Raw genomic sequence first — 13,703 nt, 5'->3', positions numbered from 1 at the left:
AAAAAAAAGGAAACCAATTTCACCATAACTTTGCCATGCTGGAGTGAGCGAGTGGCAGAGATTTTGGGTATTGGAATTTGGCTTAAGAGACCAAGAAGTCCCTTCGGTCTTGGTCCCTAAAGCTACGCCTACGCAATATACATAAGACTGATGACCGAACTTGAGAGAAAGAAGACCATGCAATTAACAAATAAGCACTTTTAAATAACTTTTTCGAGACTGGAGATGTCACTTTTTGGTATGCTGGTTGGCTGAAGGGGTTCTGTCAAGTTGTAGGCCTACTCCCGCAGCCAACCATGCATTATCAGGGTCCAGACTTTCAAGGGGGAGTAGTTAACCAGGCTACCCCAGGAGTGGATAGTGTGGATCATTATCAATCCTAGTATCTATACAATAATTGGGAGATCATTTGGAGATCTAAAGGTCAGAGGTCATTAGGCTTTGACGAATGACTGTGAGCTTCAGTTCTGGACCGTTTCCCATGACACGGTAGCCTACACAACTGCCAGAACTGCAAAAGAGTGGCGGAAGAAGAAAAAACAACGGTAGAAAAACAATAGGGGCCTTCGTTCCTTCGGGCATTAAAATTATTATGACGTTATGTTTATGCCTTAGCCTTTCTATTTCTATGGTGGAAAAGTAACTGACTGAGTCGCGCGCTAAAAAAATCCTAGTTCAAAGAACGCAACATTCGCCTGAGCCTGTACGGCTGTACCGGAAACTTCCCAGTGGTGATTTGGATTGAACGCAGCATGACGCCGCATGTGTGTTAGTGGCTCATTATCTGGCAACCGAAGTGGCAGTGGACAGACGAGAGGGGATCCCCGGGATTTTTTCACCGAATTACGGGTGTAGCTAGCAAAAATAATCAAAACAATTGGAAAAAAAACCAGGGGAACCCGGTCAAGCTGCGCCTACACGCTGTAAGTTAACAAATGCAATACGCCGTTTAAGCCAATGTTATGTTTGGGATATTTTGATTTAATTAAGACACGACGACGGGAAGTTTCCCCCCTGTCGATGTTAGCGCTGCTACAAGATGCTAGCCAGTGTAGCTAATGGCTAACATTAAAGGCTAATCCATGGATTAATGGTCCGGGGACCTTTTTCACTACACAACAATGACGTATTTTCAACTTTAAAAAACAGAAGTTTGTACGTGAGAGTCGCGTCGACACTTCACTTTAGTTGGAAATGTGTCATTGTTATCGAATGACACTTATTACTCAAGGGATCGCGCAACGTCAGAAATGAAGCTTCACTGAGTGCAAAGTTGTGGTGGTTTGTGTGTCGAATGGATACAGACTGCCACGGACAAACCGCCTCGAAAAAAAGTACGGGAGAAATAATACAACTCAAAACTTTTGGTCACATAACTTGCAGAGGGATGCTTCAAAACAGTCAAGATGGACATGTACAGTTTGTTGAACAGCTTTTAATATACAAAACCGATGCGAAAACAATAGTATACACTACAGGCTGAGGCTTGTATACTATTATTTATAGTATTGGTAACGTCCTGATTGTGGGTGAACCCTATCAGACATTCATATCGGCGAGGTGAGTGTCGGTGTCCAAGGAGTTTTAACATTAGCTCGCTAACGTCGTTAACGTTAGCGGGCTAACTTAGCTAGCTCGCTCTGATATGGTATTGGTTTAACTGTCTGTTTGTGTGTGTATTGCAATTTGGTCTCTTACGATAATACTAACTTGGCTGAATGAGGTTTGTCGTGCGGCGTAGACTCGTGTGTACATGCTTTTATGATGATCTTCTTTGTGTTAACCACTGTCAGCAGTCAGTGGCTGTTACCTAGCGCTGTTAGCGCCAGGCTTTTTAGCCGATCAAGTAGACTAGACAGGTTGTTGATGGAAAGCCAAGTTAGCATGAGATAGCTTGTTGTTTATGGGTTGGTTGCAAAGAAGTGTTACTCATGATGACGAAGTTGCATCACAGAAGTTGAACATTAAGTAATCCTCCCTAGTGGGGGGGTTATTGCAAACACGAGTATTGCTCGTTGACAGTAGAAGGTGCTCCGGGACTTGGCGAGACCTTGATCTCGATTCTCAGAAATTGGTCAGATTAGCTCAACTATGAAAGCCTTTTTAATGGAGGCGTAATGGTGGACGACGGCTACGTTTACGTTCCCAGTGGGTGTGCATCGCGTAAATGAGCGAGTGAGGACTTTGCACTATACATATCCCAAACCGGGCCAGCGGTTATCATCCACCCACAGGCATAGGCTGTTGAGCGTCCACCCGTTTTAAATTAAAAAATATAAAAGCATTCTTGGTATTGGTAGTGATACCCATTATACTGTACTAGTAACTAATACAAGACTCAAATATATTAATCACTCAATTTCTTCATTAATCTTGGCATTTCAGTAATAATATTACAATATCCACTGTTGTATTGTAAATCTTGCGTTATTGATTTGAAAGTGAAAAGTGACTGGCTCTGGCATTGTAACGTTTATTTTTATATATGTGTGCCTTATTTGATATACTATAATAGAACAACCCATTCAGGTGTATTTTGGCCCTATAAGCACAGTGTTCAGTGTTCCTATCTTATTTGCCAAGCAACTACCCTCCATTGAGCCCAAGCAGGTAGTGTTACAAGTGTACACCTATGCTGGAGACAGGCCACACATGAACGATTGTCAACTCCCCCCCCCCCCCCCCCCCCCCCAAAAGAGTGATGTGACCAGACATGCATTGACACACACTTGATCCATTTACTGTAGATGCTGCTGTATCAGTGATGTCAGATGAAACTTAGTTTTTATGGCATGGCTCTGCAAAAGGAGAGCGGCCTATGAGAGGGTTTGTGGGTGTCTGGCTGGAGGTAACCTTGCTGATATGTTTATGCTTTTTTTGAACTTCCTAAATTGAAGTAAATTGGCCTGTGATCGCTCTGAAACATTGCCCAACCTTGGAGTCATACATAATGGTTATAGATGACAGGTCAGATGTCACAGCCAGGCTGGTCACATGAAGTCTGAGATTCACAGCCAGGTGCAAGATCACCTTTTGTTTATACAAGATCAGTTTCTGTTCTTCATCACATCACCAGTAAGCAAGTTATTTATGTGGAAATGCCACGGACCTGTAAAACCAGAAAGTGACATTGTGAAATGTGTTGTGCTTCTATTTTATATAGAATATGTTCATCTTCCAATCTATTTTTGGAGTGTACAGTGTGATCTATACCAAATTGTTTATTTATTTATCATTTTAAAATAACATGCTTATCAGACTGTCCAGAACCTAGATTTCACACATGCTGAGGAGCCAGACCTAACCCTGATTCACCTGGAATTTAATAAACCAGATATTTCATGGATATACATAGTTTCTTCAAACAACTCTATTCCAGATCTACAGTACAACTGTACAACCAAACGCATCGTGTGTGTGCCGATGTGCTGTATGATCCTGATCATTGCATGCAACTTTACCAAATGAGATGTACAAAACACGCATCAGCAGAATGATAACTTTATTGTCACATGTCTGGTTTACAGGTGGAAAGAAGTGGGTGAAAGCTCCTCATTGTTGTTCATTTCCAGAAAGGGAGAAGAAGAAAAAGGATTAGGAGGGGTGGAGCAAAAAGTCAAACAGTCAGGTCAAAGTGAACATAAAAAGATCAAGATTATAGCCATATTATACACCTAGCATAAGACCAGCAAATACAGTATGTACTTGAGATTAAGCATAACGTGAGAAAGTGGTAACACGTTGGTATAGCAGCAGGTGTGTGCATGATTAGACGCATGAGGCAATTCAACTGAATTCTGAAACTTTATTGGACCATGGATACATTGTGGCCCCGAAATTCTTTTTTCAAAGTTAAACTCTTATATTCTTTACATAGGGGGGTAATACACTTTGGGATTTTACTGAGAGCTGCTGTGCTGCTTCTAGAAACTTAATTTTCCTCACAGGATCAATAAAGTTATGTGTATGTGTGTATCTGTCTGTCTCTCTCATTTTGTTGTTCCAACTTAAGGGGTTCAACTGGTTTTGTTTGCAGTGTAGGGCCCTGCTATGCTCAGTCAGAGATGCTCAGAAAGGCAGACTGTGGCAGCATGTAACTGATAGACATGTTTCACTTGGACTAGGCCATGGGGTTACCAGAAGTAGGGTTTGTGCAGACTACCCGTTTAGCCCATTTCCCACCAGAATACCGTAATATTGCTGGATAAAACTATTGCCGGCATAATATGCAGTGCATAGTCATTCCCATAACACACATTGCCCTTTGCCTCTTTTATTGAGTAGTGTGGTGGTGACTGCTAACACGTTAGATGAATGTAACATGTATGCGTTTTGTACCTGGAAATGTTTCACACCCGTTAGGGTTGCTGCTTGATTATTGCCACATGATTATCAAGATTATGTTTTATCAATATTGAGATCACAATTATTTATCACGATTCATGCATTTTCCTTTTTTTTATTGCACTGTAATGACAAGACAGCAACTTGGCAATAGACTTCCCATCTATTTTGAAATCACTTGTGGTAGGAAGTTGTGAGGTTGTTGGTACTGTACACAGCGGCTTTGAAGACCGGCGGATATTCCAAACAGGATGTCAAAATAAAAATTACCAGTAGAATACTGGCTTTACATGCCAATTCCCCACAGATTTGTGATCCACGATCTTACTATGATTACCTTAGTTTGAATGTCTGTTTTTAAGATTATTTTATTACGATTAATAAGCTGTATGATGATTAATTATATTTATATAATATTATTAAAGGGACACTTCACCCTTTTTGCACAAAAATATATGTTAATGACGTTTAGAAGATCCTCCTGGGGGTCTTTATGTGTGTAATATGTTTTAAATATTTTAGCAGTGAGCCCAGTGTCTATGATGTCATCGACACTGGGCTCACTTCCTTCCTGGACTACAATTCCCATAATGCTTTGGTGCACTGCTACTCCTTGTGGAAAGGGGGAGGGTTGTCTTACTGAGACAACATGTAGTCCAGGAAGTAAGCGACCCCAGTGTCCAATCCATGACATTAGAGACACTAGGCTCACTGGGTGTGGTGTGTGTGTGTGTGTGTGTGTGTGTGTGTGTGTGTGTGTGTGTGTGTGTGTGTGTATATATATATATATATATATATATAAATAATAAAATCATTAGACAGATGCATACTGTAGATGTATATCTATATTAGATATTCGTTTTTATGCTGCTGTTCCATGCTATCATGTGACATTTGGTATAGTCTGTAATTGTATGGCTGATGGCTGTGTTGGAAAAATATTTACGAGTGATTAACTTGTAGGAAGACTACTGCTGATCAACTATTTTGAGAAGTCTCACAAAACCGTTTTTTCTTCTACCCTGGCCTACAAATGCTCAGTTGCCTGTTTCCGTTTCCAACGTCTACTTGTTTTCTCAAATAGCGTTAAGAAGGCTGTGTGCTACAGCTGTTCTGTTATTTAGGGACCAACTCCTCCGTGTGTCTGTCTGTCCATTGATTGATTGCTACTGCCGCTGCGCTACTAACAGCAGCCAGCTTAAAGGGGGTGGGACCTCTGGATGAAGTTGCGTTATACTCAGGCTGTGCATTCGCTGTATCGTAAAGTTGTATACGATCTCTATGAAAAGACAGATCGTGGAGACATTGGAATCGTTCATGGTTTGTATTGGTCATATATTGCAATGCACACCACTACTTATAACCTTATATTGGTTGTAAACTGTCTGCCTTCATTACCAAATTGATTGCCTATTTCAGCATACCTTCCTATTTTGAATGAGAGTGCTGTGTGATTCAACAAGTTCTACCGAGTCAGGGTTTGTCTGTGGTGAAGTGTCTGAATCAGTCTCAAATTTGATTTCGTTTTTGTCTTTTTTTAAATACATTTTCATTCAGTTTGTTGTAGTTTTGACAACTTAAATGTTTTAGTGTTAGTCTAGTTTTAGTCGCCTAAATCTACAATTGATTTAATTGACTAAAATGTGTTTTGGCAGGCCGTTATGTTGTCGTAATATCAGATTTTTGCATGCTGAAAATAGCAGATCATCTCCATGAGTCCCTCCCTAACATTTTAGTCTAGTTTTTATTTGTTTGTCAATATATACTATACTATATTTAGTTTGTCATCATTGCTTAGTTTCTATTTAATTTGTCAGTGAAAAAGGGTAGTCGTCGTAGTCGATGAACATTTTTCGTTTTCTTGGACAATATCAACTCTGCTGTGTATAGCAGGGGAGGGGCATAACTTTAAACTGTAGTTTGCTGTTTCTCAGACTGATGGCGCAGTGATGTCAGCAGCAGCTCAGCAGCTGTCATGTGGAATCGGCTTCCAAAAAGTCTTAAATCCATGGTCTCAAAGGACAATTTTAAATCTTCACACAAAAGATGGCTGAATGATAGCCAAATAAGCCTGCTGGCTTCTTCCTTTTCTCGCACAAGAACTTGTTTCTTTATGTATTTTCTATTACAATGCGCTGCTAATAAACTAAACTAATAGCAGGACATATTCATAACTATGCCTTAATTGTAACATAAAATAATTGTTCACATAATCGCACACCACGCATTTCAACTTCTATTGTTGGGGAATGAATACCTGGGCAGATGGTTTGAGAGACTCACCAAATGACCAACATTTTCAACCTTACAGCTGGTGAACAGGGATAAAAATCTATAGATGGAAGGAAGTGACCTTTTCAAATACAACATTTTGTGCGTTTGATTTGTGGCTGTGAGTGCCTGCTATTTGTAAATGGCCTGTGGTGGGACTTGTCAGTATATGCCATCATTGTCAAGGAGTTAAAAGGAAATGGCAGCGGGACTGTAAGGGTTGACTTTGTCCAATCAGTCGCAAGGCGACATTTTCTAACATGCATCTGGCCTTATCGTCTGAAAGTGAAGAGATGAAGCCTATTGCAAGCTTGAGTCAGCAGGGAAGATATGTGAGCTTTCTGTGTGGTACTGAATAAAGCCACTGAATCACTGTGTAGATGAATAAATATGAGACATTCTCTTGGTGAATGATATGCTTTTTGTTACTGTGAAGCCTCATTATAAGATCAATTTGGTCAGTCACCCACTCAGAAAGTCTGAGATAGAGACATGTATTGTAGTCATAGAAGCATAGAGCTGCCTGATTGTCAAATTAGATGCACAATTGAAAGCTTCACTGCTCTATGAAGGAAGCAGTGGGTGGAAAAGGACCCTTATTATAAAGGCCATACCAAATTTCAACAGTCTCACTTGTAAACAGTTTTATTATTTATTTATTTTATTGATTTGTACTTTATTAATTTTCTTTTGTATATGATCTTTTTTTTTTTAAATGATTTGTACTTTATACATTTTCTTTTGTATATGATTTAATTTTTCATTTTAATGATGGGAATAACACCTTCATCTTAAATTACATTTATTTGTAACAGAACATGACATACATTATTTGAAAGAGCATAGGGCTGCGGTGGCTCAGAGGTAGAGTTTCCTGTTCGAACCTGGGCTCCCCCAGAGTTGGTGTCCTTGAGCAAGACACTGAACCCCAAATTGCTCGTGATGTGCTGGTTGGTGCCTTGCATGGTTTCCGCCACCATCGGTATATGAATGGGTGAATTGATGCACAATCTATGTAAAGCGCCTTGGATAAAGGGGCTATATAAATGCACCATTTGGCATTTAGCATAGTGTATACTCAACATTAGAACAGTTTCATTTCATTGACAATGAAAGGAGAAATTACCGGTAGGTCAAATGTCTGCCAAATATGACATAAATTCAGTTGGTCATGAGATGATGTATGATGATGTATAATGATAAGAGCGCCCCTCACTTCACACGGGTGTGATTCTATTTATACACTAAGGTGCTGTCAGAGAGGGAGCAGATACACAGTAGTGTCTTGCCAGTGCTATCAGATGGAGAAAATGGCGTTGATTTTACTCCAATAGGGGCTGTGTCCAGGAAAATCTCTCTCATGCCATCCATGTTGGACCTAGTTGGATGAAAAAAACTCATGGCTCTCTGGGCATTATCTCTACTTGGCCGATGCCCGTTGGGAAACGTGCATGTTGAGAATGAGAATGATGCCTGGTTATGCAATAACTGTACCTATTGTCCGAGTACCCATTGTCATTACTTTGAGGCCAGTCTGTGATGTCAGAACTATGATGCCATATTAATGACATGAGGGATCTTCATCATAGTTATAAAGGATAGAGTGCGGACCGGGAGTGACAGCCCAGACCCCTGCTATAACTGTTGCTCAGTGGTGTTTTGAAGCACCCGGAAGACTGCCGGAAGTACCATTTTAACTCAATGGCTCGAGTGAGCGGAAGTTGAGTTGTGGTCTCAAATTTGAGACCACAGTTACACAGTACATGACGTCAAACAACGTCCATCCACCTCCATGAACACGCAGTTCCACTTTTGACCGGTAGGTAGTGGCAGGTGCTGGGTGGCTTGATCTTCATCATACATAAAGGTATTAACGACAGACGGAGCTCGGTACATGGGTATGGGCTAGTGCTGCCAACGAATATTCTATATCCGAATATATTTTCGAATCAAAAAAATGAATGAATAACCGAATATATAAAATTAAGGTTAGAATAAAAATGGGTAAGCGACTCGTTGGGACTTGTGAGCTTGTAGATTAGTTATATTTGCCACGCGACACGCCGACACAGGCATACAATTGAAGAATAAATCAGCTGCCTCGTACTCTATTGGAGGCACTATTCCTAGACGCAGACTACGCAACGCAGCCTGCGTAGTGAGCACAGGGCGGGCGGGGCCGCGGGAGCCTTTTACGTTCTTTGCGCAGTGGGTGTACGCTGCTCAGAAGGGTGAAATCCTCCGTCAACAGTATCTAGTGATCAGAATCTGGGACAGGCTTTGCTTGACGGGAGAGTATATTTTTAGACAACACACAGATCTATCACTCATCAATCTTCAATTATGAAGCGACTATCCTTCAGGAAATTATAAAAAGATAAATAAAATGCGTAAGGATGAAATGTGTTGCCGGGTCCGGTAGCAGCAGCAATGCAATGCAGTGTTCTGTTCTGTGAATTAATACTGCCTCCGTGCCTCGTTTTGATAAGGCTGTGTGGTAGGATTGCTCATTTAAGAAAAATGTCTGTGAAGTTTTACTGGAGAAGGGATAATGCATGCGTTGTGTTCCAACTCGATTTCCAGCAGCACCAATGCGCGGAGAGAGAGAGTTGCGCCAGCAATGCAATCTTAAATGTTATGTCTCAGGTTGTATTGGTGTAAATATAATTATTAATAAATCCGAATGGCTCGAATTGAAATCCGAAATCCCAATGGCTGGAATTGCTCGAATCCACGTGGGTTTTTAAAACGACTATCCGAATCCAATTTTTGGACAATTAGGCAGCACTAGTATGGGCCAACCTCCTCCCCCTTGTCCTCAAATAAATAACACCCATGTTATTGTGAAGTGAGCAGTGCCTTTCATCATGATGATGATGTCCCACGTGACTTCACTGACACACTAACCACAGTAACCTGTTCTGTTCTTCCTGTTCTGACATTCCATATGTTGATCTGACCTCATCAAACCCTGTACACTCAAGACACGCTCCATATTTGGCCAGTACAGAATTCATTCCATATGTTGATCTGACCCCTCAGGCCTCATGCCAAAGTGCCAGCGCTCTCCCAGCAGTCTTCCGTCGGGCGTCTTACTGGTACCAGGATACTAGTAGGTGGACTGTTGGTAGTTGAGCTGGTCACAGGATCCCACCCTAAGGCAGTTGTTGTTCTCAGGTGTAGAGGAGAGGAAGCCTCCACTGAGTGTTTGACTGACTGAACAATTTCTTGTTTACCCTTTTGGACTTAATATTGACTCGATGCACTACGTTTACAGTTAGGCTAACCAGTGTTGACTGTTGAGATAATTGGAGGTGTGTGTGCGCAGTTGGATCAGAGTGGAACTGTACTCCACAAAAAGTAGTACATATGTTGTGTTGAGACCCATACTTCAAAGTCTACTGTTCACAGAAGCACCATAAAAAATCGTGATGTTTGTTATAGCCTGAAGTCCAATAGCCAGCTAAAAAGTTTTCAAACTGCTTTCCTTTTTGTGTAACTACTATTTGGCTAATGATGATACTGTTTGCTTTCAACATGGATGAGTCTGCTGGCCATAATGTTATTGTATAGGTCTGTAGTAGTAGTAATTATAATAATACATGCGTCATGAGGCTAGGCTTATTTAAGTAACTGATCACATACCACAGTAATTTGAATATGCTGGCACATAAGCCAAGGCTCCAGACTTAAATGCGAACTTGACAAACATGCAACGTAGTTAATATTGCGAGAAGCCCAGACAGTCTGGGATTTCAACTTATATTGGTCTTTTCCAAACTTTAAAAGGTCAGGGGCATAATGGTATGGCCTAGATACAATCCTGGTTATGAAAGCCTTATTTGAAAGTTCTAACTAGCCACAACCCTGAATGTAAGGGGACTGATCCACAGACCAGTCAATCTAAGTCTAAGATTTGACCCAAAATATATTGCAAAAGTAATCGTTCAAAATTACATATTAAGAGTATTATATGAATTGTGGATCATGGTAAATTCAGGGGTTGAAAGTTGAGTACCATTAAAAACAAATCTAATCTAATTTTAATTATTTAATGGATTCAGAATCATAAAAAAAACCTAGTTTGGCAAAATGTATTTGCCTGTTTTTAATGGTACTCCAACTTTCAACCCCTGAATTTACCATGATCCACAATGAGGGGTGCTAGCTGCTCCTATATACAGGTTTAATGTTAGTTTAGTTCAATGTTTGTTTTAAAAACACCATTGACAATGAAAGGAAAATGTACGTCATCTTGTCCCTAACACAAACATTAAATGCCATTAACAATAAAGATAATTTAATGTTGGTTTTTCTTTTGACACTGTTTGTTTTACATCACCTAATCAACATGAGTTAGACTTTAATTCATTGTTATTTGGATGAACCTAAGAATCATAAAAAACCTTGAACGATTACTTTTGCAATTTCTTTTGGGTCACACCCTTTTTTTATAGCTTAGATTGACTGGCCTATGACTCATTTGTTTTGCTCAGCAGCAGTCAGCAATTATGTTGTCTTGGTGTAAATGGTATAAAGGAAAACAGTCAGTTGATACAGTGTATCTGTATCAACTGACTGTTTTCCTTTACAACATTTTAACCCCCCCCATTTTCTGGTCGTCACTTGCTACTGTCCAATTCCAAGAAATGTAATCTGACAGGAGTGTTCATCTGTCCTGGCCAACCAATCTGTTTGTGGGTATGGAGTTCTGGTTTTAGAGGATTTGTGTGGAAGCAATTTGGCTGAAATGGGAGATTATGCCTGTCAAGGATAGTTGGAGTAGTTTAGCTATTGCTTTACTTCTTGCAAGTCAAACATTATGGTTGGAAACCTATTCCATGATTTTGAGATTTGAGGGTCAAAAACACAGAAGTTGTAATCTAATGTTTATTATGATCTTTAAAAGGCTACTTTACTTGCCAAAGTTGCCATCCTGATTCCTATCATTCTGTTGCAAGGAACATGTGATAATCTGAAATAACTTCACCTTGCTTTATCGTGTGAGCTTGCACTTTTTCACGTTCGAATAGAATGCTCAGATTGAGGTTGACAATCGGTGAAGTTGCCCTTTAAGCTTGATTTTTTTCCTCCATTTGATGGAAGGCTCCCCAATTCATTGTTTCATAACATCTATATTTCCAGCATACTTGATATAGTCATAGAGATCACAGACAGGTCTAAGTTGACAATGATGTTTTATTTAAAGTTATGTTGAACAAACTTTGTTTGGTTAGATCCTTAGGCTGTATAGGAGTCACAATAGGTTAATGCATTGAATTGACAAAAAATATTACGGAACAATTGTTATTTGCCATTTGAGTAGGGCTGGGGTGGTATGGATTTTTTGTTATCATGGTAATAAATCACTTTGCCGATGGTAACGCGTTATTGAGCGATACTTAAAAAAAGTTGTTTTGAATTTAATTAAAAAATATATACATAATCCTTATAATAATATAAAGGGCACAGTGGCGTATTAAGCGGCCTGCTCACTCCTCATGCATTGAAGGAAGCATGAGCTCAGTTCGGGAGAGGGAGAGTACTGCCCAGGATTACAGCTTAGGCATTTGGCACTGTGAAAAATGGGTTACAAAATCGTGGGATAGCCTGACCTTGGCTGGTAATCCAGCATGACGGTGTCTGAGATCGAATCCCGACCCCGACAAACTGTGGTGTCTCCCCCAACCCCCCCCATCTCTCTCACAGTTTCCTGTCTACCTACTGTACATCTGTCAATAAATGCAAAAAAGCCACAAATATATTTAAAAAAATATATAGTGGGATAAAAATGTTAAAAAAAAAATGCCGTTATTAACACCTAGAACGCCCAGGGATATTTAGGACCATTAAATCAGAGCACCCAACGATTTACAGCAACGGAGCACATTTAGCCATTCACCAGGCGCTATCCTGGATGTATCTGAAGTAGCTTGATGTAGCCAAAACACTCGAGGCGATCGACAACAACGGGAGGTTTGATTAATTATAACGCGACTAGCGACGGAACTGCGTCCCCACCGGAAATAACATCAAATGTTGCTCCCAGCCTGTGGAGCGATGCGATCGGTTTTGATATAAATAAATCGCCGTCCTTTTATTAATCTCTGTCCTGAGCGCTGGGCGTTACTATTAGGACTGATAGGACGGAGAACTCTGTTTATGCCGCTCGTGGTGTTAACTCAATACCATGGTTTTCCTTGGGTTATTGCACCCAGCCCTAGCTGAGCCTATGACGCAATTATTTGAGACTTCAAAATCACAAAACCAGCGTTACAGATATTGTAACCAGGGCTTGACCTATTGTTAAAACCTGCCTTCGTCAAGGCAGGTTTTGTGACTTGGGTTATAGGATTTTTTTGTCTCATTGCAGTGGAGTGATGAGTGTACGCAAATATTTCTCTATAAGTAGCTTGCCAAATATGATTGTGTGTTGTTCCTTTGCTCTGTGAGCGAGGAACGGAATTAGTTTTTTCCTCTCTCACCTTTTCATGATCACATGTAACAAACTGATCCAAAATAATACTTTCAGCACATGCATGAATAAATGAATGTAAACAAACCAGAATCTGTCCCCCAAAATGTCCAGTTACTGTCTATTTTGACCACTGTGGCGGCTGTAGTTGAGTGGGTAGAGAGACTGTCTGGTAATCAGAAGTTCGCAGTGACTCGCCGATTCACCTCCCAGCCTGTCCCTGACACTTTACCATAACGGTTTCCCCCAAGCGGGGACAGTGTGGTATTCTGACACACGCCATTCCAACTACATGGCTTCCGCGTGAGGTTAGGGACAGGCTTAGGGTCAGTACAGGGTTAATAATGCGGCGAGTCGGAATGGTGACGCGTTGGAATAGCAGTGTGTAACCCCCCCAAGCACTCATTATGATCATCTGACCAGTCATCAACTGGGTAAAGCTGAAACGGAATATCTACAGCTGTTACGATCATGAAATGTTAGTTGACTCATACAAATTAAATTATACAAATAATTTTGATTATATTTCTTTAAGATAATTTTCGCCTTTTATTGATGCAGTAGTCTGACTGACAGCTTACTGAAACGTACAAGCACATGATGCTTGTATTTT

At 40.5% G+C, this 13,703-nt stretch overlaps 1 protein-coding gene across 3 annotated transcripts in view; it reads left to right on the top strand.

The window, feature by feature from the left end:
- The first annotated feature begins 720 nt into the window (after window positions 1-720).
- Window positions 721-13,703, top strand: part of gatad2ab (GATA zinc finger domain containing 2Ab) — a 43,523-nt gene continuing 30,540 nt past the window's right edge. Inside the window, exon 1 of one of the 3 annotated variants that reach the window (XM_080771266.1) lies at window positions 721-923. The gene's annotated coding sequence lies outside the window, so the exon portion shown is untranslated. Of the gene's footprint in view, window positions 924-1,411; window positions 1,561-13,703 lie in introns of those variants that run through there. The other 2 variants (XM_080771264.1, XM_080771265.1) reach the window with 2 other exon arrangements.

This window comes from Protomyctophum bolini, assembly GCF_963924005.1.
Source record: "Protomyctophum bolini genome assembly, chromosome: 8".
In the NCBI taxonomy this organism is placed as follows: Eukaryota; Metazoa; Chordata; class Actinopteri; order Myctophiformes; family Myctophidae; genus Protomyctophum; species Protomyctophum bolini.
This window is presented reverse-complemented; position numbering and strand designations above follow the sequence as displayed.